This window comes from Scleropages formosus, chromosome 2 (genome assembly GCF_900964775.1).
Source record: "Scleropages formosus chromosome 2, fSclFor1.1, whole genome shotgun sequence".
NCBI lineage: Eukaryota > Metazoa > Chordata > Actinopteri > Osteoglossiformes > Osteoglossidae > Scleropages > Scleropages formosus.
The window spans coordinates 35,654,252-35,677,258 of NC_041807.1; the positions used below are offsets into that span (position 1 = coordinate 35,654,252).

General features: G+C 46.0%; 37 non-coding genes across 37 annotated transcripts; all 37 read right to left on the reverse strand.

Moving 5' to 3' along the window:
- Positions 1–382: 382 nt before the first annotated feature.
- Positions 383–454, reverse strand: trnac-gca (transfer RNA cysteine (anticodon GCA)). The gene has a single exon. It is a non-coding gene; the product is annotated as a tRNA-Cys (tRNA).
- A 568-nt stretch (positions 455–1,022) lies between these two features.
- trnac-gca (transfer RNA cysteine (anticodon GCA)) lies at positions 1,023–1,094 on the reverse strand. Its single transcript has one exon. It is a non-coding gene; the product is annotated as a tRNA-Cys (tRNA).
- Positions 1,095–1,662: 568 nt separating this feature from the next.
- trnac-gca (transfer RNA cysteine (anticodon GCA)) lies at positions 1,663–1,734 on the reverse strand. Its single transcript has one exon. It is a non-coding gene; the product is annotated as a tRNA-Cys (tRNA).
- Positions 1,735–2,302: 568 nt separating this feature from the next.
- On the reverse strand, positions 2,303–2,374 carry trnac-gca (transfer RNA cysteine (anticodon GCA)). Its single transcript has one exon. It is a non-coding gene; the product is annotated as a tRNA-Cys (tRNA).
- Positions 2,375–2,942: 568 nt separating this feature from the next.
- On the reverse strand, positions 2,943–3,014 carry trnac-gca (transfer RNA cysteine (anticodon GCA)). Its single transcript has one exon. It is a non-coding gene; the product is annotated as a tRNA-Cys (tRNA).
- Positions 3,015–3,582: 568 nt separating this feature from the next.
- trnac-gca (transfer RNA cysteine (anticodon GCA)) lies at positions 3,583–3,654 on the reverse strand. The gene has a single exon. It is a non-coding gene; the product is annotated as a tRNA-Cys (tRNA).
- Positions 3,655–4,222: 568 nt separating this feature from the next.
- On the reverse strand, positions 4,223–4,294 carry trnac-gca (transfer RNA cysteine (anticodon GCA)). The gene has a single exon. It is a non-coding gene; the product is annotated as a tRNA-Cys (tRNA).
- Positions 4,295–4,862: 568 nt separating this feature from the next.
- Positions 4,863–4,934, reverse strand: trnac-gca (transfer RNA cysteine (anticodon GCA)). The gene has a single exon. It is a non-coding gene; the product is annotated as a tRNA-Cys (tRNA).
- Positions 4,935–5,209: 275 nt separating this feature from the next.
- trnac-gca (transfer RNA cysteine (anticodon GCA)) lies at positions 5,210–5,281 on the reverse strand. Its single transcript has one exon. It is a non-coding gene; the product is annotated as a tRNA-Cys (tRNA).
- Positions 5,282–5,849: 568 nt separating this feature from the next.
- On the reverse strand, positions 5,850–5,921 carry trnac-gca (transfer RNA cysteine (anticodon GCA)). Its single transcript has one exon. It is a non-coding gene; the product is annotated as a tRNA-Cys (tRNA).
- Positions 5,922–6,491: 570 nt separating this feature from the next.
- trnac-gca (transfer RNA cysteine (anticodon GCA)) lies at positions 6,492–6,563 on the reverse strand. Its single transcript has one exon. It is a non-coding gene; the product is annotated as a tRNA-Cys (tRNA).
- A 568-nt stretch (positions 6,564–7,131) lies between these two features.
- Positions 7,132–7,203, reverse strand: trnac-gca (transfer RNA cysteine (anticodon GCA)). The gene has a single exon. It is a non-coding gene; the product is annotated as a tRNA-Cys (tRNA).
- Positions 7,204–7,771: 568 nt separating this feature from the next.
- trnac-gca (transfer RNA cysteine (anticodon GCA)) lies at positions 7,772–7,843 on the reverse strand. Its single transcript has one exon. It is a non-coding gene; the product is annotated as a tRNA-Cys (tRNA).
- A 568-nt stretch (positions 7,844–8,411) lies between these two features.
- trnac-gca (transfer RNA cysteine (anticodon GCA)) lies at positions 8,412–8,483 on the reverse strand. The gene has a single exon. It is a non-coding gene; the product is annotated as a tRNA-Cys (tRNA).
- Positions 8,484–9,051: 568 nt separating this feature from the next.
- trnac-gca (transfer RNA cysteine (anticodon GCA)) lies at positions 9,052–9,123 on the reverse strand. The gene has a single exon. It is a non-coding gene; the product is annotated as a tRNA-Cys (tRNA).
- Positions 9,124–9,690: 567 nt separating this feature from the next.
- On the reverse strand, positions 9,691–9,762 carry trnac-gca (transfer RNA cysteine (anticodon GCA)). The gene has a single exon. It is a non-coding gene; the product is annotated as a tRNA-Cys (tRNA).
- Positions 9,763–10,330: 568 nt separating this feature from the next.
- Positions 10,331–10,402, reverse strand: trnac-gca (transfer RNA cysteine (anticodon GCA)). The gene has a single exon. It is a non-coding gene; the product is annotated as a tRNA-Cys (tRNA).
- Positions 10,403–10,970: 568 nt separating this feature from the next.
- Positions 10,971–11,042, reverse strand: trnac-gca (transfer RNA cysteine (anticodon GCA)). The gene has a single exon. It is a non-coding gene; the product is annotated as a tRNA-Cys (tRNA).
- A 568-nt stretch (positions 11,043–11,610) lies between these two features.
- Positions 11,611–11,682, reverse strand: trnac-gca (transfer RNA cysteine (anticodon GCA)). Its single transcript has one exon. It is a non-coding gene; the product is annotated as a tRNA-Cys (tRNA).
- Positions 11,683–12,250: 568 nt separating this feature from the next.
- On the reverse strand, positions 12,251–12,322 carry trnac-gca (transfer RNA cysteine (anticodon GCA)). Its single transcript has one exon. It is a non-coding gene; the product is annotated as a tRNA-Cys (tRNA).
- A 568-nt stretch (positions 12,323–12,890) lies between these two features.
- Positions 12,891–12,962, reverse strand: trnac-gca (transfer RNA cysteine (anticodon GCA)). Its single transcript has one exon. It is a non-coding gene; the product is annotated as a tRNA-Cys (tRNA).
- Positions 12,963–13,530: 568 nt separating this feature from the next.
- trnac-gca (transfer RNA cysteine (anticodon GCA)) lies at positions 13,531–13,602 on the reverse strand. Its single transcript has one exon. It is a non-coding gene; the product is annotated as a tRNA-Cys (tRNA).
- Positions 13,603–14,170: 568 nt separating this feature from the next.
- Positions 14,171–14,242, reverse strand: trnac-gca (transfer RNA cysteine (anticodon GCA)). The gene has a single exon. It is a non-coding gene; the product is annotated as a tRNA-Cys (tRNA).
- A 568-nt stretch (positions 14,243–14,810) lies between these two features.
- trnac-gca (transfer RNA cysteine (anticodon GCA)) lies at positions 14,811–14,882 on the reverse strand. The gene has a single exon. It is a non-coding gene; the product is annotated as a tRNA-Cys (tRNA).
- Positions 14,883–15,450: 568 nt separating this feature from the next.
- trnac-gca (transfer RNA cysteine (anticodon GCA)) lies at positions 15,451–15,522 on the reverse strand. The gene has a single exon. It is a non-coding gene; the product is annotated as a tRNA-Cys (tRNA).
- A 568-nt stretch (positions 15,523–16,090) lies between these two features.
- trnac-gca (transfer RNA cysteine (anticodon GCA)) lies at positions 16,091–16,162 on the reverse strand. The gene has a single exon. It is a non-coding gene; the product is annotated as a tRNA-Cys (tRNA).
- A 274-nt stretch (positions 16,163–16,436) lies between these two features.
- On the reverse strand, positions 16,437–16,508 carry trnac-gca (transfer RNA cysteine (anticodon GCA)). The gene has a single exon. It is a non-coding gene; the product is annotated as a tRNA-Cys (tRNA).
- A 568-nt stretch (positions 16,509–17,076) lies between these two features.
- trnac-gca (transfer RNA cysteine (anticodon GCA)) lies at positions 17,077–17,148 on the reverse strand. Its single transcript has one exon. It is a non-coding gene; the product is annotated as a tRNA-Cys (tRNA).
- Positions 17,149–17,716: 568 nt separating this feature from the next.
- Positions 17,717–17,788, reverse strand: trnac-gca (transfer RNA cysteine (anticodon GCA)). Its single transcript has one exon. It is a non-coding gene; the product is annotated as a tRNA-Cys (tRNA).
- Positions 17,789–18,356: 568 nt separating this feature from the next.
- On the reverse strand, positions 18,357–18,428 carry trnac-gca (transfer RNA cysteine (anticodon GCA)). Its single transcript has one exon. It is a non-coding gene; the product is annotated as a tRNA-Cys (tRNA).
- Positions 18,429–18,996: 568 nt separating this feature from the next.
- On the reverse strand, positions 18,997–19,068 carry trnac-gca (transfer RNA cysteine (anticodon GCA)). Its single transcript has one exon. It is a non-coding gene; the product is annotated as a tRNA-Cys (tRNA).
- Positions 19,069–19,636: 568 nt separating this feature from the next.
- trnac-gca (transfer RNA cysteine (anticodon GCA)) lies at positions 19,637–19,708 on the reverse strand. The gene has a single exon. It is a non-coding gene; the product is annotated as a tRNA-Cys (tRNA).
- A 568-nt stretch (positions 19,709–20,276) lies between these two features.
- trnac-gca (transfer RNA cysteine (anticodon GCA)) lies at positions 20,277–20,348 on the reverse strand. Its single transcript has one exon. It is a non-coding gene; the product is annotated as a tRNA-Cys (tRNA).
- A 568-nt stretch (positions 20,349–20,916) lies between these two features.
- On the reverse strand, positions 20,917–20,988 carry trnac-gca (transfer RNA cysteine (anticodon GCA)). The gene has a single exon. It is a non-coding gene; the product is annotated as a tRNA-Cys (tRNA).
- A 568-nt stretch (positions 20,989–21,556) lies between these two features.
- Positions 21,557–21,628, reverse strand: trnac-gca (transfer RNA cysteine (anticodon GCA)). The gene has a single exon. It is a non-coding gene; the product is annotated as a tRNA-Cys (tRNA).
- A 568-nt stretch (positions 21,629–22,196) lies between these two features.
- On the reverse strand, positions 22,197–22,268 carry trnac-gca (transfer RNA cysteine (anticodon GCA)). The gene has a single exon. It is a non-coding gene; the product is annotated as a tRNA-Cys (tRNA).
- Positions 22,269–22,836: 568 nt separating this feature from the next.
- On the reverse strand, positions 22,837–22,908 carry trnac-gca (transfer RNA cysteine (anticodon GCA)). The gene has a single exon. It is a non-coding gene; the product is annotated as a tRNA-Cys (tRNA).
- Positions 22,909–23,007: the final 99 nt, after the last annotated feature.

Genomic DNA, 23,007 nt, shown 5'->3' on the forward strand with positions numbered 1-23,007 from the left:
GGTAGGTAACTGACAAACTTTGGTATCATTCCCAGTGGGGGTATTAGCTCTTAACATGGTGTTTCTATTGACATGCACAGCTTCCTTGCAGGGTGCACCAGGATCTGGGAGGGATAAAGTTTTCAAACTCTGAAATCAAGTAGGTGCACTCTTGAGCTCAAGTCCATATATCACCTTTGCACTCTGGCATTGTCACAAAACAGTCTTGTGCTGTGGACCTCACAGAGATTGACTCAGCTCAAGGGCAGTGGTCGTTTAAGCCAGCCTTCTGTGGAAACATAATTGATCCAAAAGGTAGGTAATTGACAAACTTTGGTATCGTTCCCAGTGGAGGTTGGAGCTCTTAACAAGGTGTTTCTATTGACATGCACAGTTTCCCTGCAGGGGGCACCAGGATTTGAACCTGGGACCTCTTGATCTGCAGTCAAATGCTCTTCCACTGAGCTATACCCCCAGAGTGGTAAGGTTTTCAAACTCTGAAATCAAGTAGGTGCACTCTTGAGCTCAAGTCCATATAGCACCTTTGCACTCTGGCATTGTCACAAAACAGTCTTGTGCTGTGGACCTCACAGAGGTTGACCCAGCTCAAGGGCAGTGGTCGTTTAAGCCAGCCTTCTGTGGAAACATAATTGATCCAAAAGGTAGGTAATTGACAAACTTTGGTATCATTCCCAGTGGGGGTATTAGCTCTTAACATGGTGTTTCTATTGACATGCACAGCTTCCTTGCAGGGTGCACCAGGATCTGGGAGGGATAAAGTTTTCAAACTCTGAAATCAAGTAGGTGCACTCTTGAGCTCAAGTCCATATATCACCTTTGCACTCTGGCATTGTCACAAAACAGTCTTGTGCTGTGGACCTCACAGAGATTGACTCAGCTCAAGGGCAGTGGTCGTTTAAGCCAGCCTTCTGTGGAAACATAATTGATCCAAAAGGTAGGTAATTGACAAACTTTGGTATCGTTCCCAGTGGAGGTTGGAGCTCTTAACAAGGTGTTTCTATTGACATGCACAGTTTCCCTGCAGGGGGCACCAGGATTTGAACCTGGGACCTCTTGATCTGCAGTCAAATGCTCTTCCACTGAGCTATACTCCCAGAGTGGTAAGGTTTTCAAACTCTGAAATCAAGTAGGTGCACTCTTGAGCTCAAGTCCATATATCACCTTTGCACTCTGGCATTGTCACAAAACAGTCTTGTGCTGTGGACCTCACAGAGGTTGACCCAGCTCAAGGGCAGTGGTCGTTTAAGCCAGCCTTCTGTGGAAACATAATTGATCCAAAAGGTAGGTAACTGACAAACTTTGGTATCATTCCCAGTGGGGGTATTAGCTCTTAACATGGTGTTTCTATTGACATGCACAGCTTCCTTGCAGGGTGCACCAGGATCTGGGAGGGATAAAGTTTTCAAACTCTGAAATCAAGTAGGTGCACTCTTGAGCTCAAGTCCATATATCACCTTTGCACTCTGGCATTGTCACAAAACAGTCTTGTGCTGTGGACCTCACAGAGATTGACTCAGCTCAAGGGCAGTGGTCGTTTAAGCCAGCCTTCTGTGGAAACATAATTGATCCAAAAGGTAGGTAACTGACAAACTTTGGTATCATTCCCAGTGGGGGTTGGAGCTCTTAACAAGGTGTTTCTATTGACATGCACAGTTTCCCTGCAGGGGGCACCAGGATTTGAACCTGGGACCTCTTGATCTGCAGTCAAATGCTCTTCCACTGAGCTATACTCCCAGAGTGGTAAGGTTTTCAAACTCTGAAATCAAGTAGGTGCACTCTTGAGCTCAAGTCCATATATCACCTTTGCACTCTGGCATTGTCACAAAACAGTCTTGTGCTGTGGACCTCACAGAGGTTGACCCAGCTCAAGGGCAGTGGTCGTTTAAGCCAGCCTTCTGTGGAAACATAATTGATCCAAAAGGTAGGTAACTGACAAACTTTGGTATCATTCCCAGTGGGGGTATTAGCTCTTAACATGGTGTTTCTATTGACATGCACAGCTTCCTTGCAGGGTGCACCAGGATCTGGGAGGGATAAAGTTTTCAAACTCTGAAATCAAGTAGGTGCACTCTTGAGCTCAAGTCCATATATCACCTTTGCACTCTGGCATTGTCACAAAACAGTCTTGTGCTGTGGACCTCACAGAGATTGACTCAGCTCAAGGGCAGTGGTCGTTTAAGCCAGCCTTCTGTGGAAACATAATTGATCCAAAAGGTAGGTAATTGACAAACTTTGGTATCGTTCCCAGTGGAGGTTGGAGCTCTTAACAAGGTGTTTCTATTGACATGCACAGTTTCCCTGCAGGGGGCACCAGGATTTGAACCTGGGACCTCTTGATCTGCAGTCAAATGCTCTTCCACTGAGCTATAGCCCCAGAGTGGTGAGGTTTTCAAACTCTGAAATCAAGTAGGTGCACTCTTGAGCTCAAGTCCATATAGCACCTTTGCACTCTGGCATTGTCACAAAACAGTCTTGTGCTGTGGACCTCACAGAGGTTGACCCAGCTCAAGGGCAGTGGTCGTTTAAGCCAGCCTTCTGTGGAAACATAATTGATCCAAAAGGTAGGTAACTGACAAACTTTGGTATCATTCCCAGTGGGGGTATTAGCTCTTAACATGGTGTTTCTATTGACATGCACAGCTTCTTTGCAGGGTGCACCAGGATCTGGGAGGGATAAAGTTTTCAAACTCTGAAATCAAGTAGGTGCACTCTTGAGCTCAAGTCCATATATCACCTTTGCACTCTGGCATTGTCACAAAACAGTCTTGTGCTGTGGACCTCACAGAGATTGACTCAGCTCAAGGGCAGTGGTCGTTTAAGCCAGCCTTCTGTGGAAACATAATTGATCCAAAAGGTAGGTAATTGACAAACTTTGGTATCGTTCCCAGTGGAGGTTGGAGCTCTTAACAAGGTGTTTCTATTGACATGCACAGTTTCCCTGCAGGGGGCACCAGGATTTGAACCTGGGACCTCTTGATCTGCAGTCAAATGCTCTTCCACTGAGCTATACCCCCAGAGTGGTAAGGTTTTCAAACTCTGAAATCAAGTAGGTGCACTCTTGAGCTCAAGTCCATATAGCACCTTTGCACTCTGGCATTGTCACAAAACAGTCTTGTGCTGTGGACCTCACAGAGGTTGACCCAGCTCAAGGGCAGTGGTCGTTTAAGCCAGCCTTCTGTGGAAACATAATTGATCCAAAAGGTAGGTAACTGACAAACTTTGGTATCATTCCCAGTGGGGGTATTAGCTCTTAACATGGTGTTTCTATTGACATGCACAGCTTCCTTGCAGGGTGCACCAGGATCTGGGAGGGATAAAGTTTTCAAACTCTGAAATCAAGTAGGTGCACTCTTGAGCTCAAGTCCATATAGCACCTTTGCACTCTGGCATTGTCACAAAACAGTCTTGTGCTGTGGACCTCACAGAGATTGACTCAGCTCAAGGGCAGTGGTCGTTTAAGCCAGCCTTCTGTGGAAACATAATTGATCCAAAAGGTAGGTAATTGACAAACTTTGGTATCGTTCCCAGTGGAGGTTGGAGCTCTTAACAAGGTGTTTCTATTGACATGCACAGTTTCCCTGCAGGGGGCACCAGGATTTGAACCTGGGACCTCTTGATCTGCAGTCAAATGCTCTTCCACTGAGCTATTCTCCCAGAGTGGTAAGGTTTTCAAACTCTGAAATCAAGTAGGTGCACTCTTGAGCTCAAGTCCATATAGCACCTTTGCACTCTGGCATTGTCACAAAACAGTCTTGTGCTGTGGACCTCACAGAGGTTGACCCAGCTCAAGGGCAGTGGTCGTTTAAGCCAGCCTTCTGTGGAAACATAATTGATCCAAAAGGTAGGTAACTGACAAACTTTGGTATCATTCCCAGTGGGGGTATTAGCTCTTAACATGGTGTTTCTATTGACATGCACAGCTTCCTTGCAGGGTGCACCAGGATCTGGGAGGGATAAAGTTTTCAAACTCTGAAATCAAGTAGGTGCACTCTTGAGCTCAAGTCCATATATCACCTTTGCACTCTGGCATTGTCACAAAACAGTCTTGTGCTGTGGACCTCACAGAGATTGACTCAGCTCAAGGGCAGTGGTCGTTTAAGCCAGCCTTCTGTGGAAACATAATTGATCCAAAAGGTAGGTAATTGACAAACTTTGGTATCGTTCCCAGTGGAGGTTGGAGCTCTTAACAAGGTGTTTCTATTGACATGCACAGTTTCCCTGCAGGGGGCACCAGGATTTGAACCTGGGACCTCTTGATCTGCAGTCAAATGCTCTTCCACTGAGCTATACCCCCAGAGTGGTAAGGTTTTCAAACTCTGAAATCAAGTAGGTGCACTCTTGAGCTCAAGTCCATATAGCACCTTTGCACTCTGGCATTGTCACAAAACAGTCTTGTGCTGTGGACCTCACAGAGGTTGACCCAGCTCAAGGGCAGTGGTCGTTTAAGCCAGCCTTCTGTGGAAACATAATTGATCCAAAAGGTAGGTAACTGACAAACTTTGGTATCATTCCCAGTGGGGGTATTAGCTCTTAACATGGTGTTTCTATTGACATGCACAGCTTCTTTGCAGGGTGCACCAGGATCTGGGAGGGATAAAGTTTTCAAACTCTGAAATCAAGTAGGTGCACTCTTGAGCTCAAGTCCATATATCACCTTTGCACTCTGGCATTGTCACAAAACAGTCTTGTGCTGTGGACCTCACAGAGATTGACTCAGCTCAAGGGCAGTGGTCGTTTAAGCCAGCCTTCTGTGGAAACATAATTGATCCAAAAGGTAGGTAATTGACAAACTTTGGTATCATTCCCAGTGGAGGTTGGAGCTCTTAACAAGGTGTTTCTATTGACATGCACAGTTTCCCTGCAGGGGGCACCAGGATTTGAACCTGGGACCTCTTGATCTGCAGTCAAATGCTCTTCCACTGAGCTATACCCCCAGAGTGGTAAGGTTTTCAAACTCTGAAATCAAGTAGGTGCACTCTTGAGCTCAAGTCCATATAGCACCTTTGCACTCTGGCATTGTCACAAAACAGTCTTGTGCTGTGGACCTCACAGAGGTTGACTCAGCTCAAGGGCAGTGGTCGTTTAAGCCAGCCTTCTGTGGAAACATAATTGATCCAAAAGGTAGGTAATTGACAAACTTTGGTATCATTCCCAGTGGAGGTTGGAGCTCTTAACAAGGTGTTTCTATTGACATGCACAGTTTCCCTGCAGGGGGCACCAGGATTTGAACCTGGGACCTCTTGATCTGCAGTCAAATGCTCTTCCACTGAGCTATACCCCCAGAGTGGTAAGGTTTTCAAACTCTGAAATCAAGTAGGTGCACTCTTGAGCTCAAGTCCATATAGCACCTTTGCACTCTGGCATTGTCACAAAACAGTCTTGTGCTGTGGACCTCACAGAGGTTGACCCAGCTCAAGGGCAGTGGTCGTTTAAGCCAGCCTTCTGTGGAAACATAATTGATCCAAAAGGTAGGTAACTGACAAACTTTGGTATCATTCCCAGTGGGGGTATTAGCTCTTAACATGGTGTTTCTATTGACATGCACAGCTTCTTTGCAGGGTGCACCAGGATCTGGGAGGGATAAAGTTTTCAAACTCTGAAATCAAGTAGGTGCACTCTTGAGCTCAAGTCCATATATCACCTTTGCACTCTGGCATTGTCACAAAACAGTCTTGTGCTGTGGACCTCACAGAGATTGACTCAGCTCAAGGGCAGTGGTCGTTTAAGCCAGCCTTCTGTGGAAACATAATTGATCCAAAAGGTAGGTAATTGACAAACTTTGGTATCGTTCCCAGTGGAGGTTGGAGCTCTTAACAAGGTGTTTCTATTGACATGCACAGTTTCCCTGCAGGGGGCACCAGGATTTGAACCTGGGACCTCTTGATCTGCAGTCAAATGCTCTTCCACTGAGCTATACCCCCAGAGTGGTAAGGTTTTCAAACTCTGAAATCAAGTAGGTGCACTCTTGAGCTCAAGTCCATATAGCACCTTTGCACTCTGGCATTGTCACAAAACAGTCTTGTGCTGTGGACCTCACAGAGGTTGACCCAGCTCAAGGGCAGTGGTCGTTTAAGCCAGCCTTCTGTGGAAACATAATTGATCCAAAAGGTAGGTAACTGACAAACTTTGGTATCATTCCCAGTGGGGGTATTAGCTCTTAACATGGTGTTTCTATTGACATGCACAGCTTCCTTTGCAGGGTGCACCAGGATCTGGGAGGGATAAAGTTTTCAAACTCTGAAATCAAGTAGGTGCACTCTTGAGCTCAAGTCCATATATCACCTTTGCACTCTGGCATTGTCACAAAACAGTCTTGTGCTGTGGACCTCACAGAGATTGACTCAGCTCAAGGGCAGTGGTCGTTTAAGCCAGCCTTCTGTGGAAACATAATTGATCCAAAAGGTAGGTAATTGACAAACTTTGGTATCGTTCCCAGTGGAGGTTGGAGCTCTTAACAAGGTGTTTCTATTGACATGCACAGTTTCCCCTGCAGGGGGCACCAGGATTTGAACCTGGGACCTCTTGATCTGCAGTCAAATGCTCTTCCACTGAGCTATACCCCCAGAGTGGTAAGGTTTTCAAACTCTGAAATCAAGTAGGTGCACTCTTGAGCTCAAGTCCATATAGCACCTTTGCACTCTGGCATTGTCACAAAACAGTCTTGTGCTGTGGACCTCACAGAGGTTGACCCAGCTCAAGGGCAGTGGTCGTTTAAGCCAGCCTTCTGTGGAAACATAATTGATCCAAAAGGTAGGTAACTGACAAACTTTGGTATCATTCCCAGTGGGGGTATTAGCTCTTAACATGGTGTTTCTATTGACATGCACAGCTTCTTTGCAGGGTGCACCAGGATCTGGGAGGGATAAAGTTTTCAAACTCTGAAATCAAGTAGGTGCACTCTTGAGCTCAAGTCCATATATCACCTTTGCACTCTGGCATTGTCACAAAACAGTCTTGTGCTGTGGACCTCACAGAGATTGACTCAGCTCAAGGGCAGTGGTCGTTTAAGCCAGCCTTCTGTGGAAACATAATTGATCCAAAAGGTAGGTAATTGACGAACTTTGGTATCATTCCCAGTGGAGGTTGGAGCTCTTAACAAGGTGTTTCTATTGACATGCACAGTTTCCCTGCAGGGGGCACCAGGATTTGAACCTGGGACCTCTTGATCTGCAGTCAAATGCTCTTCCACTGAGCTATACCCCCAGAGTGGTAAGGTTTTCAAACTCTGAAATCAAGTAGGTGCACTCTTGAGCTCAAGTCCATATAGCACCTTTGCACTCTGGCATTGTCACAAAACAGTCTTGTGCTGTGGACCTCACAGAGATTGACTCAGCTCAAGGGCAGTGGTCGTTTAAGCCAGCCTTCTGTGGAAACATAATTGATCCAAAAGGTAGGTAACTGACAAACTTTGGTATCATTCCCAGTGGGGGTATTAGCTCTTAACATGGTGTTTCTATTGACATGCACAGCTTCCTTGCAGGGTGCACCAGGATCTGGGAGGGATAAAGTTTTCAAACTCTGAAATCAAGTAGGTGCACTCTTGAGCTCAAGTCCATATATCACCTTTGCACTCTGGCATTGTCACAAAACAGTCTTGTGCTGTGGACCTCACAGAGATTGACTCAGCTCAAGGGCAGTGGTCGTTTAAGCCAGCCTTCTGTGGAAACATAATTGATCCAAAAGGTAGGTAATTGACAAACTTTGGTATCGTTCCCAGTGGAGGTTGGAGCTCTTAACAAGGTGTTTCTATTGACATGCACAGTTTCCCTGCAGGGGGCACCAGGATTTGAACCTGGGACCTCTTGATCTGCAGTCAAATGCTCTTCCACTGAGCTATAGCCCCAGAGTGGTAAGGTTTTCAAACTCTGAAATCAAGTAGGTGCACTCTTGAGCTCAAGTCCATATAGCACCTTTGCACTCTGGCATTGTCACAAAACAGTCTTGTGCTGTGGACCTCACAGAGGTTGACCCAGCTCAAGGGCAGTGGTCGTTTAAGCCAGCCTTCTGTGGAAACATAATTGATCCAAAAGGTAGGTAACTGACAAACTTTGGTATCATTCCCAGTGGGGGTATTAGCTCTTAACATGGTGTTTCTATTGACATGCACAGCTTCTTTGCAGGGTGCACCAGGATCTGGGAGGGATAAAGTTTTCAAACTCTGAAATCAAGTAGGTGCACTCTTGAGCTCAAGTCCATATATCACCTTTGCACTCTGGCATTGTCACAAAACAGTCTTGTGCTGTGGACCTCACAGAGATTGACTCAGCTCAAGGGCAGTGGTCGTTTAAGCCAGCCTTCTGTGGAAACATAATTGATCCAAAAGGTAGGTAATTGACAAACTTTGGTATCATTCCCAGTGGAGGTTGGAGCTCTTAACAAGGTGTTTCTATTGACATGCACAGTTTCCCTGCAGGGGGCACCAGGATTTGAACCTGGGACCTCTTGATCTGCAGTCAAATGCTCTTCCACTGAGCTATACCCCCAGAGTGGTAAGGTTTTCAAACTCTGAAATCAAGTAGGTGCACTCTTGAGCTCAAGTCCATATATCACCTTTGCACTCTGGCATTGTCACAAAACAGTCTTGTGCTGTGGACCTCACAGAGGTTGACCCAGCTCAAGGGCAGTGGTCGTTTAAGCCAGCCTTCTGTGGAAACATAATTGATCCAAAAGGTAGGTAACTGACAAACTTTGGTATCATTCCCAGTGGGGGTATTAGCTCTTAACATGGTGTTTCTATTGACATGCACAGCTTCCTTGCAGGGTGCACCAGGATCTGGGAGGGATAAAGTTTTCAAACTCTGAAATCAAGTAGGTGCACTCTTGAGCTCAAGTCCATATAGCACCTTTGCACTCTGGCATTGTCACAAAACAGTCTTGTGCTGTGGACCTCACAGAGATTGACTCAGCTCAAGGGCAGTGGTCGTTTAAGCCAGCCTTCTGTGGAAACATAATTGATCCAAAAGGTAGGTAATTGACAAACTTTGGTATCGTTCCCAGTGGAGGTTGGAGCTCTTAACAAGGTGTTTCTATTGACATGCACAGTTTCCCTGCAGGGGGCACCAGGATTTGAACCTGGGACCTCTTGATCTGCAGTCAAATGCTCTTCCACTGAGCTATACCCCCAGAGTGGTAAGGTTTTCAAACTCTGAAATCAAGTAGGTGCACTCTTGAGCTCAAGTCCATATAGCACCTTTGCACTCTGGCATTGTCACAAAACAGTCTTGTGCTGTGGACCTCACAGAGGTTGACCCAGCTCAAGGGCAGTGGTCGTTTAAGCCAGCCTTCTGTGGAAACATAATTGATCCAAAAGGTAGGTAACTGACAAACTTTGGTATCATTCCCAGTGGGGGTATTAGCTCTTAACATGGTGTTTCTATTGACATGCACAGCTTCTTGCAGGGTGCACCAGGATCTGGGAGGGATAAAGTTTTCAAACTCTGAAATCAAGTAGGTGCACTCTTGAGCTCAAGTCCATATATCACCTTTGCACTCTGGCATTGTCACAAAACAGTCTTGTGCTGTGGACCTCACAGAGATTGACTCAGCTCAAGGGCAGTGGTCGTTTAAGCCAGCCTTCTGTGGAAACATAATTGATCCAAAAGGTAGGTAATTGACAAACTTTGGTATCGTTCCCAGTGGAGGTTGGAGCTCTTAACAAGGTGTTTCTATTGACATGCACAGTTTCCCTGCAGGGGGCACCAGGATTTGAACCTGGGACCTCTTGATCTGCAGTCAAATGCTCTTCCACTGAGCTATAGCCCCAGAGTGGTGAGGTTTTCAAACTCTGAAATCAAGTAGGTGCACTCTTGAGCTCAAGTCCATATAGCACCTTTGCACTCTGGCATTGTCACAAAACAGTCTTGTGCTGTGGACCTCACAGAGGTTGACCCAGCTCAAGGGCAGTGGTCGTTTAAGCCAGCCTTCTGTGGAAACATAATTGATCCAAAAGGTAGGTAACTGACAAACTTTGGTATCATTCCCAGTGGGGGTATTAGCTCTTAACATGGTGTTTCTATTGACATGCACAGCTTCCTTGCAGGGTGCACCAGGATCTGGGAGGGATAAAGTTTTCAAACTCTGAAATCAAGTAGGTGCACTCTTGAGCTCAAGTCCATATATCACCTTTGCACTCTGGCATTGTCACAAAACAGTCTTGTGCTGTGGACCTCACAGAGATTGACTCAGCTCAAGGGCAGTGGTCGTTTAAGCCAGCCTTCTGTGGAAACATAATTGATCCAAAAGGTAGGTAATTGACAAACTTTGGTATCGTTCCCAGTGGAGGTTGGAGCTCTTAACAAGGTGTTTCTATTGACATGCACAGTTTCCCTGCAGGGGGCACCAGGATTTGAACCTGGGACCTCTTGATCTGCAGTCAAATGCTCTTCCACTGAGCTATACTCCCAGAGTGGTAAGGTTTTCAAACTCTGAAATCAAGTAGGTGCACTCTTGAGCTCAAGTCCATATATCACCTTTGCACTCTGGCATTGTCACAAAACAGTCTTGTGCTGTGGACCTCACAGAGGTTGACCCAGCTCAAGGGCAGTGGTCGTTTAAGCCAGCCTTCTGTGGAAACATAATTGATCCAAAAGGTAGGTAACTGACAAACTTTGGTATCATTCCCAGTGGGGGTATTAGCTCTTAACATGGTGTTTCTATTGACATGCACAGCTTCCTTGCAGGGTGCACCAGGATCTGGGAGGGATAAAGTTTTCAAACTCTGAAATCAAGTAGGTGCACTCTTGAGCTCAAGTCCATATATCACCTTTGCACTCTGGCATTGTCACAAAACAGTCTTGTGCTGTGGACCTCACAGAGATTGACTCAGCTCAAGGGCAGTGGTCGTTTAAGCCAGCCTTCTGTGGAAACATAATTGATCCAAAAGGTAGGTAATTGACAAACTTTGGTATCGTTCCCAGTGGAGGTTGGAGCTCTTAACAAGGTGTTTCTATTGACATGCACAGTTTCCCTGCAGGGGGCACCAGGATTTGAACCTGGGACCTCTTGATCTGCAGTCAAATGCTCTTCCACTGAGCTATACCCCCAGAGTGGTAAGGTTTTCAAACTCTGAAATCAAGTAGGTGCACTCTTGAGCTCAAGTCCATATAGCACCTTTGCACTCTGGCATTGTCACAAAACAGTCTTGTGCTGTGGACCTCACAGAGGTTGACCCAGCTCAAGGGCAGTGGTCGTTTAAGCCAGCCTTCTGTGGAAACATAATTGATCCAAAAGGTAGGTAACTGACAAACTTTGGTATCATTCCCAGTGGGGGTATTAGCTCTTAACATGGTGTTTCTATTGACATGCACAGCTTCCTTGCAGGGTGCACCAGGATCTGGGAGGGATAAAGTTTTCAAACTCTGAAATCAAGTAGGTGCACTCTTGAGCTCAAGTCCATATATCACCTTTGCACTCTGGCATTGTCACAAAACAGTCTTGTGCTGTGGACCTCACAGAGATTGACTCAGCTCAAGGGCAGTGGTCGTTTAAGCCAGCCTTCTGTGGAAACATAATTGATCCAAAAGGTAGGTAATTGACAAACTTTGGTATCATTCCCAGTGGAGGTTGGAGCTCTTAACAAGGTGTTTCTATTGACATGCACAGTTTCCCTGCAGGGGGCACCAGGATTTGAACCTGGGACCTCTTGATCTGCAGTCAAATGCTCTTCCACTGAGCTATACCCCCAGAGTGGTAAGGTTTTCAAACTCTGAAATCAAGTAGGTGCACTCTTGAGCTCAAGTCCATATATCACCTTTGCACTCTGGCATTGTCACAAAACAGTCTTGTGCTGTGGACCTCACAGAGGTTGACCCAGCTCAAGGGCAGTGGTCGTTTAAGCCAGCCTTCTGTGGAAACATAATTGATCCAAAAGGTAGGTAACTGACAAACTTTGGTATCATTCCCAGTGGGGGTATTAGCTCTTAACATGGTGTTTCTATTGACATGCACAGCTTCCTTGCAGGGTGCACCAGGATCTGGGAGGGATAAAGTTTTCAAACTCTGAAATCAAGTAGGTGCACTCTTGAGCTCAAGTCCATATATCACCTTTGCACTCTGGCATTGTCACAAAACAGTCTTGTGCTGTGGACCTCACAGAGATTGACTCAGCTCAAGGGCAGTGGTCGTTTAAGCCAGCCTTCTGTGGAAACATAATTGATCCAAAAGGTAGGTAATTGACAAACTTTGGTATCGTTCCCAGTGGAGGTTGGAGCTCTTAACAAGGTGTTTCTATTGACATGCACAGTTTCCCTGCAGGGGGCACCAGGATTTGAACCTGGGACCTCTTGATCTGCAGTCAAATGCTCTTCCACTGAGCTATACCCCCAGAGTGGTAAGGTTTTCAAACTCTGAAATCAAGTAGGTGCACTCTTGAGCTCAAGTCCATATAGCACCTTTGCACTCTGGCATTGTCACAAAACAGTCTTGTGCTGTGGACCTCACAGAGGTTGACTCAGCTCAAGGGCAGTGGTCGTTTAAGCCAGCCTTCTGTGGAAACATAATTGATCCAAAAGGTAGGTAACTGACAAACTTTGGTATCATTCCCAGTGGGGGTATTAGCTCTTAACATGGTGTTTCTATTGACATGCACAGCTTCTTTGCAGGGTGCACCAGGATCTGGGAGGGATAAAGTTTTCAAACTCTGAAATCAAGTAGGTGCACTCTTGAGCTCAAGTCCATATATCACCTTTGCACTCTGGCATTGTCACAAAACAGTCTTGTGCTGTGGACCTCACAGAGATTGACTCAGCTCAAGGGCAGTGGTCGTTTAAGCCAGCCTTCTGTGGAAACATAATTGATCCAAAAGGTAGGTAATTGACGAACTTTGGTATCATTCCCAGTGGAGGTTGGAGCTCTTAACAAGGTGTTTCTATTGACATGCACAGTTTCCCTGCAGGGGGCACCAGGATTTGAACCTGGGACCTCTTGATCTGCAGTCAAATGCTCTTCCACTGAGCTATACCCCCAGAGTGGTAAGGTTTTCAAACTCTGAAATCAAGTAGGTGCACTCTTGAGCTCAAGTCCATATAGCACCTTTGCACTCTGGCATTGTCACAAAACAGTCTTGTGCTGTGGACCTCACAGAGATTGACTCAGCTCAAGGGCAGTGGTCGTTTAAGCCAGCCTTCTGTGGAAACATAATTGATCCAAAAGGTAGGTAACTGACAAACTTTGGTATCATTCCCAGTGGGGGTATTAGCTCTTAACATGGTGTTTCTATTGACATGCACAGCTTCTTTGCAGGGTGCACCAGGATCTGGGAGGGATAAAGTTTTCAAACTCTGAAATCAAGTAGGTGCACTCTTGAGCTCAAGTCCATATATCACCTTTGCACTCTGGCATTGTCACAAAACAGTCTTGTGCTGTGGACCTCACAGAGATTGACTCAGCTCAAGGGCAGTGGTCGTTTAAGCCAGCCTTCTGTGGAAACATAATTGATCCAAAAGGTAGGTAATTGACAAACTTTGGTATCGTTCCCAGTGGAGGTTGGAGCTCTTAACAAGGTGTTTCTATTGACATGCACAGTTTCCCTGCAGGGGGCACCAAGATTTGAACCTGGGACCTCTTGATCTGCAGTCAAATGCTCTTCCACTGAGCTATACTCCCAGAGTGGTAAGGTTTTCAAACTCTGAAATCAAGTAGGTGCACTCTTGAGCTCAAGTCCATATATCACCTTTGCACTCTGGCATTGTCACAAAACAGTCTTGTGCTGTGGACCTCACAGAGGTTGACCCAGCTCAAGGGCAGTGGTCGTTTAAGCCAGCCTTCTGTGGAAACATAATTGATCCAAAAGGTAGGTAACTGACAAACTTTGGTATCATTCCCAGTGGGGGTATTAGCTCTTAACATGGTGTTTCTATTGACATGCACAGCTTCTTTGCAGGGTGCACCAGGATCTGGGAGGGATAAAGTTTTCAAACTCTGAAATCAAGTAGGTGCACTCTTGAGCTCAAGTCCATATATCACCTTTGCACTCTGGCATTGTCACAAAACAGTCTTGTGCTGTGGACCTCACAGAGATTGACCCAGCTCAAGGGCAGTGGTCGTTTAAGCCAGCCTTCTGTGGAAACATAATTGATCCAAAAGGTAGGTAATTGACGAACTTTGGTATCATTCCCAGTGGAGGTTGGAGCTCTTAACAAGGTGTTTCTATTGACATGCACAGTTTCCCTGCAGGGGGCACCAGGATTTGAACCTGGGACCTCTTGATCTGCAGTCAAATGCTCTTCCACTGAGCTATACCCCCAGAGTGGTAAGGTTTTCAAACTCTGAAATCAAGTAGGTGCACTCTTGAGCTCAAGTCCATATATCACCTTTGCACTCTGGCATTGTCACAAAACAGTCTTGTGCTGTGGACCTCACAGAGGTTGACCCAGCTCAAGGGCAGTGGTCGTTTAAGCCAGCCTTCTGTGGAAACATAATTGATCCAAAAGGTAGGTAACTGACAAACTTTGGTATCATTCCCAGTGGGGGTATTAGCTCTTAACATGGTGTTTCTATTGACATGCACAGCTTCCTTGCAGGGTGCACCAGGATCTGGGAGGGATAAAGTTTTCAAACTCTGAAATCAAGTAGGTGCACTCTTGAGCTCAAGTCCATATATCACCTTTGCACTCTGGCATTGTCACAAAACAGTCTTGTGCTGTGGACCTCACAGAGATTGACTCAGCTCAAGGGCAGTGGTCGTTTAAGCCAGCCTTCTGTGGAAACATAATTGATCCAAAAGGTAGGTAATTGACAAACTTTGGTATCGTTCCCAGTGGAGGTTGGAGCTCTTAACAAGGTGTTTCTATTGACATGCACAGTTTCCCTGCAGGGGGCACCAGGATTTGAACCTGGGACCTCTTGATCTGCAGTCAAATGCTCTTCCACTGAGCTATACCCCCAGAGTGGTAAGGTTTTCAAACTCTGAAATCAAGTAGGTGCACTCTTGAGCTCAAGTCCATATAGCACCTTTGCACTCTGGCATTGTCACAAAACAGTCTTGTGCTGTGGACCTCACAGAGATTGACTCAGCTCAAGGGCAGTGGTCGTTTAAGCCAGCCTTCTGTGGAAACATAATTGATCCAAAAGGTAGGTAACTGACAAACTTTGGTATCATTCCCAGTGGGGGTATTAGCTCTTAACATGGTGTTTCTATTGACATGCACAGCTTCTTTGCAGGGTGCACCAGGATCTGGGAGGGATAAAGTTTTCAAACTCTGAAATCAAGTAGGTGCACTCTTGAGCTCAAGTCCATATATCACCTTTGCACTCTGGCATTGTCACAAAACAGTCTTGTGCTGTGGACCTCACAGAGATTGACTCAGCTCAAGGGCAGTGGTCGTTTAAGCCAGCCTTCTGTGGAAACATAATTGATCCAAAAGGTAGGTAATTGACAAACTTTGGTATCGTTCCCAGTGGAGGTTGGAGCTCTTAACAAGGTGTTTCTATTGACATGCACAGTTTCCCTGCAGGGGGCACCAGGATTTGAACCTGGGACCTCTTGATCTGCAGTCAAATGCTCTTCCACTGAGCTATACCCCCAGAGTGGTAAGGTTTTCAAACTCTGAAATCAAGTAGGTGCACTCTTGAGCTCAAGTCCATATAGCACCTTTGCACTCTGGCATTGTCACAAAACAGTCTTGTGCTGTGGACCTCACAGAGGTTGACCCAGCTCAAGGGCAGTGGTCGTTTAAGCCAGCCTTCTGTGGAAACATAATTGATCCAAAAGGTAGGTAACTGACAAACTTTGGTATCATTCCCAGTGGGGGTATTAGCTCTTAACATGGTGTTTCTATTGACATGCACAGCTTCCTTGCAGGGTGCACCAGGATCTGGGAGGGATAAAGTTTTCAAACTCTGAAATCAAGTAGGTGCACTCTTGAGCTCAAGTCCATATATCACCTTTGCACTCTGGCATTGTCACAAAACAGTCTTGTGCTGTGGACCTCACAGAGATTGACTCAGCTCAAGGGCAGTGGTCGTTTAAGCCAGCCTTCTGTGGAAACATAATTGATCCAAAAGGTAGGTAATTGACAAACTTTGGTATCGTTCCCAGTGGAGGTTGGAGCTCTTAACAAGGTGTTTCTATTGACATGCACAGTTTCCCTGCAGGGGGCACCAGGATTTGAACCTGGGACCTCTTGATCTGCAGTCAAATGCTCTTCCACTGAGCTATACCCCAGAGTGGTAAGGTTTTCAAACTCTGAAATCAAGTAGGTGCACTCTTGAGCTCAAGTCCATATATCACCTTTGCACTCTGGCATTGTCACAAAACAGTCTTGTGCTGTGGACCTCACAGAGATTGACTCAGCTCAAGGGCAGTGGTCGTTTAAGCCAGCCTTCTGTGGAAACATAATTGATCCAAAAGGTAGGTAATTGACAAACTTTGGTATCGTTCCCAGTGGAGGTTGGAGCTCTTAACAAGGTGTTTCTATTGACATGCACAGTTTCCCTGCAGGGGGCACCAGGATTTGAACCTGGGACCTCTTGATCTGCAGTCAAATGCTCTTCCACTGAGCTATACCCCCAGAGTGGTAAGGTTTTCAAACTCTGAAATCAAGTAGGTGCACTCTTGAGCTCAAGTCCATATAGCACCTTTGCACTCTGGCATTGTCACAAAACAGTCTTGTGCTGTGGACCTCACAGAGGTTGACCCAGCTCAAGGGCAGTGGTCGTTTAAGCCAGCCTTCTGTGGAAACATAATTGATCCAAAAGGTAGGTAACTGACAAACTTTGGTATCATTCCCAGTGGGGGTATTAGCTCTTAACATGGTGTTTCTATTGACATGCACAGCTTCTTTGCAGGGTGCACCAGGATCTGGGAGGGATAAAGTTTTCAAACTCTGAAATCAAGTAGGTGCACTCTTGAGCTCAAGTCCATATATCACCTTTGCACTCTGGCATTGTCACAAAACAGTCTTGTGCTGTGGACCTCACAGAGATTGACTCAGCTCAAGGGCAGTGGTCGTTTAAGCCAGCCTTCTGTGGAAACATAATTGATCCAAAAGGTAGGTAATTAACAAACTTTGGTATCATTCCCAGTGGAGGTTGGAGCTCTTAACAAGGTGTTTCTATTGACATGCACAGTTTCCCTGCAGGGGGCACCAGGATTTGAACCTGGGACCTCTTGATCTGCAGTCAAATGCTCTTCCACTGAGCTATTCTCCCAGAGTGGTAAGGTTTTCAAACTCTGAAATCAAGTAGGTGCACTCTTGAGCTCAAGTCCATATAGCACCTTTGCACTCTGGCATTGTCACAAAACAGTCTTGTGCTGTGGACCTCACAGAGATTGACTCAGCTCAAGGGCAGTGGTCGTTTAAGCCAGCCTTCTGTGGAAACATAATTGATCCAAAAGGTAGGTAACTGACAAACTTTGGTATCATTCCCAGTGGGGGTATTAGCTCTTAACATGGTGTTTCTATTGACATGCACAGCTTCCTTGCAGGGTGCACCAGGATCTGGGAGGGATAAAGTTTTCAAACTCTGAAATCAAGTAGGTGCACTCTTGAGCTCAAGTCCATATAGCACCTTTGCACTCTGGCATTGTCACAAAACAGTCTTGTGCTGTGGACCTCACAGAGATTGACTCAGCTCAAGGGCAGTGGTCGTTTAAGCCAGCCTTCTGTGGAAACATAATTGATCCAAAAGGTAGGTAATTGACAAACTTTGGTATCGTTCCCAGTGGAGGTTGGAGCTCTTAACAAGGTGTTTCTATTGACATGCACAGTTTCCCTGCAGGGGGCACCAGGATTTGAACCTGGGACCTCTTGATCTGCAGTCAAATGCTCTTCCACTGAGCTATAGCCCCAGAGTGGTAAGGTTTTCAAACTCTGAAATCAAGTAGGTGCACTCTTGAGCTCAAGTCCATATAGCACCTTTGCACTCTGGCATTGTCACAAAACAGTCTTGTGCTGTGGACCTCACAGAGGTTGACCCAGCTCAAGGGCAGTGGTCGTTTAAGCCAGCCTTCTGTGGAAACATAATTGATCCAAAAGGTAGGTAACTGACAAACTTTGGTATCATTCCCAGTGGGGGTATTAGCTCTTAACATGGTGTTTCTATTGACATGCACAGCTTCCTTGCAGGGTGCACCAGGATCTGGGAGGGATAAAGTTTTCAAACTCTGAAATCAAGTAGGTGCACTCTTGAGCTCAAGTCCATATATCACCTTTGCACTCTGGCATTGTCACAAAACAGTCTTGTGCTGTGGACCTCACAGAGATTGACTCAGCTCAAGGGCAGTGGTCGTTTAAGCCAGCCTTCTGTGGAAACATAATTGATCCAAAAGGTAGGTAATTGACAAACTTTGGTATCGTTCCCAGTGGAGGTTGGAGCTCTTAACAAGGTGTTTCTATTGACATGCACAGTTTCCCTGCAGGGGGCACCAGGATTTGAACCTGGGACCTCTTGATCTGCAGTCAAATGCTCTTCCACTGAGCTATAGCCCCAGAGTGGTAAGGTTTTCAAACTCTGAAATCAAGTAGGTGCACTCTTGAGCTCAAGTCCATATAGCACCTTTGCACTCTGGCATTGTCACAAAACAGTCTTGTGCTGTGGACCTCACAGAGGTTGACCCAGCTCAAGGGCAGTGGTCGTTTAAGCCAGCCTTCTGTGGAAACATAATTGATCCAAAAGGTAGGTAACTGACAAACTTTGGTATCATTCCCAGTGGGGGTATTAGCTCTTAACATGGTGTTTCTATTGACATGCACAGCTTCCTTGCAGGGTGCACCAGGATCTGGGAGGGATAAAGTTTTCAAACTCTGAAATCAAGTAGGTGCACTCTTGAGCTCAAGTCCATATATCACCTTTGCACTCTGGCATTGTCACAAAACAGTCTTGTGCTGTGGACCTCACAGAGATTGACTCAGCTCAAGGGCAGTGGTCGTTTAAGCCAGCCTTCTGTGGAAACATAATTGATCCAAAAGGTAGGTAATTGACAAACTTTGGTATCATTCCCAGTGGAGGTTGGAGCTCTTAACAAGGTGTTTCTATTGACATGCACAGTTTCCCTGCAGGGGGCACCAGGATTTGAACCTGGGACCTCTTGATCTGCAGTCAAATGCTCTTCCACTGAGCTATACCCCCAGAGTGGTAAGGTTTTCAAACTCTGAAATCAAGTAGGTGCACTCTTGAGCTCAAGTCCATATAGCACCTTTGCACTCTGGCATTGTCACAAAACAGTCTTGTGCTGTGGACCTCACAGAGATTGACCCAGCTCAAGGGCAGTGGTCGTTTAAGCCAGCCTTCTGTGGAAACATAATTGATCCAAAAGGTAGGTAACTGACAAACTTTGGTATCATTCCCAGTGGAGGTATTAGCTCTTAACATGGTGTTTCTATTGACATGCACAGCTTCCTTGCAGGGTGCACCAGGATCTGGGAGGGATAAAGTTTTCAAACTCTGAAATCAAGTAGGTGCACTCTTGAGCTCAAGTCCATATATCACCTTTGCACTCTGGCATTGTCACAAAACAGTCTTGTGCTGTGGACCTCACAGAGATTGACTCAGCTCAAGGGCAGTGGTCGTTTAAGCCAGCCTTCTGTGGAAACATAATTGATCCAAAAGGTAGGTAATTGACAAACTTTGGTATCATTCCCAGTGGAGGTTGGAGCTCTTAACAAGGTGTTTCTATTGACATGCACAGTTTCCCTGCAGGGGGCACCAGGATTTGAACCTGGGACCTCTTGATCTGCAGTCAAATGCTCTTCCACTGAGCTATACCCCCAGAGTGGTAAGGTTTTCAAACTCTGAAATCAAGTAGGTGCACTCTTGAGCTCAAGTCCATATAGCACCTTTGCACTCTGGCATTGTCACAAAACAGTCTTGTGCTGTGGACCTCACAGAGGTTGACTCAGCTCAAGGGCAGTGGTCGTTTAAGCCAGCCTTCTGTGGAAACATAATTGATCCAAAAGGTAGGTAACTGACAAACTTTGGTATCATTCCCAGTGGGGGTATTAGCTCTTAACATGGTGTTTCTATTGACATGCACAGCTTCCTTGCAGGGTGCACCAGGATCTGGGAGGGATAAAGTTTTCAAACTCTGAAATCAAGTAGGTGCACTCTTGAGCTCAAGTCCATATATCACCTTTGCACTCTGGCATTGTCACAAAACAGTCTTGTGCTGTGGACCTCACAGAGATTGACTCAGCTCAAGGGCAGTGGTCGTTTAAGCCAGCCTTCTGTGGAAACATAATTGATCCAAAAGGTAGGTAATTGACAAACTTTGGTATCGTTCCCAGTGGAGGTTGGAGCTCTTAACAAGGTGTTTCTATTGACATGCACAGTTTCCCTGCAGGGGGCACCAGGATTTGAACCTGGGACCTCTTGATCTGCAGTCAAATGCTCTTCCACTGAGCTATACTCCCAGAGTGGTAAGGTTTTCAAACTCTGAAATCAAGTAGGTGCACTCTTGAGCTCAAGTCCATATAGCACCTTTGCACTCTGGCATTGTCACAAAACAGTCTTGTGCTGTGGACCTCACAGAGATTGACTCAGCTCAAGGGCAGTGGTCGTTTAAGCCAGCCTTCTGTGGAAACATAATTGATCCAAAAGGTAGGTAACTGACAAACTTTGGTATCATTCCCAGTGGGGGTATTAGCTCTTAACATGGTGTTTCTATTGACATGCACAGCTTCTTTGCAGGGTGCACCAGGATCTGGGAGGGATAAAGTTTTCAAACTCTGAAATCAAGTAGGTGCACTCTTGAGCTCAAGTCCATATATCACCTTTGCACTCTGGCATTGTCACAAAACAGTCTTGTGCTGTGGACCTCACAGAGATTGACTCAGCTCAAGGGCAGTGGTCGTTTAAGCCAGCCTTCTGTGGAAACATAATTGATCCAAAAGGTAGGTAATTGACAAACTTTGGTATCATTCCCAGTGGAGGTTGGAGCTCTTAACAAGGTGTTTCTATTGACATGCACAGTTTCCCTGCAGGGGGCACCAGGATTTGAACCTGGGACCTCTTGATCTGCAGTCAAATGCTCTTCCACTGAGCTATACCCCCAGAGTGGTAAGGTTTTCAAACTCTGAAATCAAGTAGGTGCACTCTTGAGCTCAAGTCCATATATCACCTTTGCACTCTGGCATTGTCACAAAACAGTCTTGTGCTGTGGACCTCACAGAGGTTGACCCAGCTCAAGGGCAGTGGTCGTTTAAGCCAGCCTTCTGTGGAAACATAATTGATCCAAAAGGTAGGTAACTGACAAACTTTGGTATCATTCCCAGTGGGGGTATTAGCTCTTAACATGGTGTTTCTATTGACATGCACAGCTTCCTTGCAGGGTGCACCAGGATCTGGGAGGGATAAAGTTTTCAAACTCTGAAATCAAGTAGGTGCACTCTTGAGCTCAAGTCCATATATCACCTTTGCACTCTGGCATTGTCACAAAACAGTCTTGTGCTGTGGACCTCACAGAGATTGACTCAGCTCAAGGGCAGTGGTCGTTTAAGCCAGCCTTCTGTGGAAACATAATTGATCCAAAAGGTAGGTAATTGACAAACTTTGGTATCGTTCCCAGTGGAGGTTGGAGCTCTTAACAAGGTGTTTCTATTGACATGCACAGTTTCCCTGCAGGGGGCACCAGGATTTGAACCTGGGACCTCTTGATCTGCAGTCAAATGCTCTTCCACTGAGCTATACTCCCAGAGTGGTAAGGTTTTCAAACTCTGAAATCAAGTAGGTGCACTCTTGAGCTCAAGTCCATATATCACCTTTGCACTCTGGCATTGTCACAAAACAGTCTTGTGCTGTGGACCTCACAGAGGTTGACCCAGCTCAAGGGCAGTGGTCGTTTAAGCCAGCCTTCTGTGGAAACATAATTGATCCAAAAGGTAGGTAACTGACAAACTTTGGTATCATTCCCAGTGGGGGTATTAGCTCTTAACATGGTGTTTCTATTGACATGCACAGCTTCCTTGCAGGGTGCACCAGGATCTGGGAGGGATAAAGTTTTCAAACTCTGAAATCAAGTAGGTGCACTCTTGAGCTCAAGTCCATATATCACCTTTGCACTCTGGCATTGTCACAAAACAGTCTTGTGCTGTGGACCTCACAGAGATTGACTCAGCTCAAGGGCAGTGGTCGTTTAAGCCAGCCTTCTGTGGAAACATAATTGATCCAAAAGGTAGGTAATTGACAAACTTTGGTATCGTTCCCAGTGGAGGTTGGAGCTCTTAACAAGGTGTTTCTATTGACATGCACAGTTTCCCTGCAGGGGGCACCAGGATTTGAACCTGGGACCTCTTGATCTGCAGTCAAATGCTCTTCCACTGAGCTATAGCCCCAGAGTGGTAAGGTTTTCAAACTCTGAAATCAAGTAGGTGCACTCTTGAGCTCAAGTCCATATAGCACCTTTGCACTCTGGCATTGTCACAAAACAGTCTTGTGCTGTGGACCTCACAGAGGTTGACCCAGCTCAAGGGCAGTGGTCGTTTAAGCCAGCCTTCTGTGGAAACATAATTGATCCAAAAGGTAGGTAACTGACAAACTTTGGTATCATTCCCAGTGGGGGTATTAGCTCTTAACATGGTGTTTCTATTGACATGCACAGCTTCCTTGCAGGGTGCACCAGGATCTGGGAGGGATAAAGTTTTCAAACTCTGAAATCAAGTAGGTGCACTCTTGAGCTCAAGTCCATATATCACCTTTGCACTCTGGCATTGTCACAAAACAGTCTTGTGCTGTGGACCTCACAGAGATTGACTCAGCTCAAGGGCAGTGGTCGTTTAAGCCAGCCTTCTGTGGAAACATAATTGATCCAAAAGGTAGGTAATTGACAAACTTTGGTATCGTTCCCAGTGGAGGTTGGAGCTCTTAACAAGGTGTTTCTATTGACATGCACAGTTTCCCTGCAGGGGGCACCAGGATTTGAACCTGGGACCTCTTGATCTGCAGTCAAATGCTCTTCCACTGAGCTATACCCCCAGAGTGGTAAGGTTTTCAAACTCTGAAATCAAGTAGGTGCACTCTTGAGCTCAAGTCCATATAGCACCTTTGCACTCTGGCATTGTCACAAAACAGTCT